The sequence below is a fragment of the Perognathus longimembris genome, chromosome 10, assembly GCF_023159225.1.
Source record: "Perognathus longimembris pacificus isolate PPM17 chromosome 10, ASM2315922v1, whole genome shotgun sequence".
Lineage (NCBI taxonomy): Eukaryota > Metazoa > Chordata > Mammalia > Rodentia > Heteromyidae > Perognathus > Perognathus longimembris.
The window spans coordinates 57,906,852-57,910,908 of record NC_063170.1 but is presented as its reverse complement, the minus strand read 5'-3'; the positions used below and the strand labels follow the sequence as shown (position 1 = coordinate 57,910,908).

At 40.4% G+C, this 4,057-nt stretch overlaps 1 protein-coding gene across 10 annotated transcripts in view; it reads right to left on the bottom strand.

Annotated features, from left to right (window-relative positions):
- The window catches only part of Mitf (melanocyte inducing transcription factor), a 210,400-nt gene that overhangs the window by 64,471 nt on the left and 141,872 nt on the right, over positions 1-4,057 (bottom strand). The window lies entirely within an intron of this gene.

The following is a 4,057-nucleotide window of genomic DNA, read 5'->3' as shown; positions in this document are numbered from 1 at the left end:
TTTGCCTACTTTCTCCTGCCACAAGGTCCTCCTTGCATATGTAGCTTCTTCTGACTGAAATATTTTCCATCATCCCTTGGCCAAATAAAGTCTACACATTCTCCAGATCACAGGACAGGTGTCAATATGAAAACCTTCTCTGGGTCATTAAATCAGATCCGACCCCATCACCAGTTCTATGACACTACATGTGCCCTCTCCTCTCTAGTATTTGTTAAAGTTCGAACTGTGCACTCATGTCTATAACTACTTGATTAACATTTGTCTCCTCTATTAGGAGTTCCAACAACCACATAAAAATGTCTGCTATTGTATCCTCAAATGAGGAACAATGTCCTCATACATTGTTAGCACTCAATAAATATTTGTGTTGTCTGTCAATTCCCATTCAACACTATTGCAATAATCAGTGTAGAATAACTGGGTAAGTAGCACAGACTAACCATAAATAGTAATAGCTATGGGCCAAGTAGATTTGACTTCTTTAGTCCATTTACTCATTTATTCTAATTCATTTATTCATTAATTCAATATATATTCATTGTAAGGTCTTCCTATGGATTAGACACAATGAAAAATACCCAGAATACAGAGGTGAACAAAAGAAATGTGAGTTCCAATCTCAAAGATTGACTCCTAGTCTCATTTTATGAGTACTTAGTAAACTCTATAAAGGTCCAGAGAGCAACTATTTTCAGCCTTGTGAGCCATGAGGTATTGTTGCACTAGAAAAACTTGCCATTACCATGTGAAAGTATCTGTGAACCTATGAATGAATATGATTATATACTAAAAATAACTACAAAAATAAGCAGGAGGCAGAACGTGTGTCCCAGACATTGTTTGCAAGCTCTTGATCATTTATTTCTTAATCTCTGCTACATTCTGTTTTCCTCTATGTGCATTATATTTAGTATTAGGTCTCCTTCTCCTTGTCATCTAACAAGATTCCATTCCCTTTTCTTCTTTTTTTTTTTTTTTAAATGTGAACCGGAGCTTGAACTCAGGGCCTGTGCACTGTCCCTGAGCTTTTCTGCTCACAGCTAGGAATCTACCACTTGAGCAACAGCACTGTTTTGAGTAATTTGGTGGTTAACTGGAGATAGAAGTCTCATGGACTTACCTATCCAGGCTAGCTTCATGCAGCATTCCTCAGATCTCAGCCTCCAGAATGGCTGAGATTACAGGTATGAGGCACCAGTACCTGGGCTTTCCATTTTTAAATTAATGACTGTTTTCTTTTGTCTTCTGAGACTTCTAGAATCAATGCCTTCATTTATTCTCAAAACATTTTGGTCATCTCCCTATTTCCAATTATATTCTGCTTCTTAAAATAACATTCCCATCTCTGCCAGAAACTACAGAAGTCTACATTCCTACTATCTCCTCTTCAAGGAAAACAGGTGAACACATCAGAGGAACAAAAGCAAGCCGAATGCCAACTGAATTTTATCCATTCACCTGGCTCACTGTCCAGCGTAACCTCCCAACACTTTCTTGGTTTCACCTCCTACTACATTCCATTGCAATCCTTCACACCCAAACCCAGACTACCTCCTATTGCTTTGCTTCTCTCCTCATGCTTCTCTTCACCCTGTGTTCTTACCACTTGTTCTTCAATGTTTACTGGCACAGAAATACAACTGTCACCGGCCGCAGCTGAGCTGTGTGGTCATCTGTATGTGCAGGGCACCTCCCAGCAAAGAAGAACAATTGCCTTTTGGGATGGAGAGAAGGTAGGTGTTCAAAGGTACCAGCTACCCACTGAGTACTTTCTACCTTGTCCTGTGAGTCTCTGCTCAAAGGCAATCTCTCAGGAACTGGGCCACTTTGTTTACATACATTAATTCACTTCATTTCCACAACACTGAAGTTGGCTCAGGTGTATCTGCTAGGACTCAATCCATGTGGCCCTAAAAAACACATTCTGCAAAAATCACACAGTGTGACTAGCAGGGCTCATAGGAAATAAAAGGGCGGGGGAGGTTCCTTCATACCTATGAGCCTTCTTAACCAGAGCACGAAGAAGAACAATCAGTAACCCTGAGCAACACAGCCGCTGGTTAAACTTCTACTGGCATCTGCAGCCAGCATCCCAAAGGCTGAAGAACAGGTAGCCACTGCTTCTCTCAAAAAGCAGAGCGTGGATAGCAAGGGCTTCCTATGCAGATCATTTCTAAACATTTTGATCCCAGATGCAGCCTGTTTGAGGTGTGCCCTGAGTTAACAAAGTCAGCAGTGCCAGAAGATGCTTCCTGGGTTCTTGCCAGCTCCCTGAGAAGCCCAGCCTAGACCCCCACTGTGCCCGCAAGATGGCAGACACTGGGCTGAGTTTTCCAAAGGACCTAGTCTATGGCTTTCTCTGTAAACAGGAAAGCATGCCATGACTACTTGCAGTGTTTAGCATGCTACAGAAAATGGAGCTCCCACAATTGATATGATATCAGATGAGATCATGTGATAGTAACATGACTTTCCCACTTACCAATAACATGTAAGGTATTCACAGTGTGACAGAATAAAAGAGCCCACCTTACAAATGAAGAAACTATGGTCTCAAAGGAGACTCATACATGTGCTCAGCGTTATCTAAGGTCAGAGCTAGGATTCCAGGCCAGGTCATGTATCTCCAGATTTGTGCATTAGTGGGAGGGAGAGCGAAGGAAAGAAGTAGAAAAAGGGAGGGGGAGTGAGAACAAGACAGTGAGAGAGAATGACAGTGAGAAAGCAAGAAAAGGAGAGGGAGAAGGGTGGGACAGTTACTATTTAAAAGGGGAGAGAAAAAAGTGAAGAGATCACCAGAGAAAGAAAATTCCTTGAGTCCTTGAGAGACTAGTCAACACACACACACACACACACACACACACACACACACACACACACACACACACACACACACCACTACACATTCTCACATTCTCTCTTAAAGACAGGATAGAAATTAGTATCAATATGTAAACAGAAGGGGAAAAGAGCCAAATATACACACAGAGAACTGAATGGCAGGTAATAAACACCAATACCCCTGGCTTCTATTTGTTTTGTGCTTAAGAAAGGAAAGAAAATAAAAGCTATAGAACATTCTGTGGCCACAAGTTGTATTACAGAAGAATGTTAATTCTAGGAGTTTAGTAAACCCTCCACTTAAATATTTAATAGTGTGATTTCAATGTTCCTGTAAATGAAATGGTTGCAGTCTACTTGACTCCCCTGTTATCTCTTCCTAGAAAATCTGTGCTGTGGCTCTGCTTGAAAAGTCTATAAAGACTTATAATAAAGATTGATGGAATCAGAAATTTAATCATTGATCACCAATATTAATATTACTATAGCTAACAAGCCACAAACCAAAATAATAGAGTAAATAATAATATGAGGGTTTTTTTCTGACTCAACCCTAGGAGAAACTGGAGACATAAACTATACTGGACCATAAACCATACTGGAACTGGCTTACACACTGCAATTCTTTACCATCATGGCTATTATGTGTATATAACACTCAGAAAAAGAAAAAAAAAACCTAATGCGTCTATCAAAGGCTTTGCCTCTTTCATCTTATCACAAAAGAAATTTCTATGATCTTCAGGTGGGTACTTCCCAAGGAAAAAGGGACATGGCTTGCATATCAGGAGGAAGGACATCTCAGACTATCCAGCTGGAGACATGGAGGCCCAGGAAGGCAATGTCCCTAAGGTCATAAAGGTCAGAGTAGAGGCCCAGGCAGAGGCATGGTATATACCATGTCTATCTCTTTGATTTCATGGCTAGAGTAGTGATGGTAAAGTAGTGAGCTTTGCCAGATGTGAAGGGATTGCCCACTGGTCTTATCTCAAGTAGAAATTACATGGTGAAAAGTAAGATAAACACTCCAGCAGCAAATATGAAAGTCCTCTAGACCTAAGTATGAACACAGAGTACTCAGGGTAAAAAAGTAAGTAGAATACTTGGACAATTTGTCTCAGTTTAATAAATTCATCTCAGCATTCCTGATTGCCCATAAAAAAACATAAAAGATGAAACTTGTGTATGAATTACAAGTAATGAAGGTCAGGGT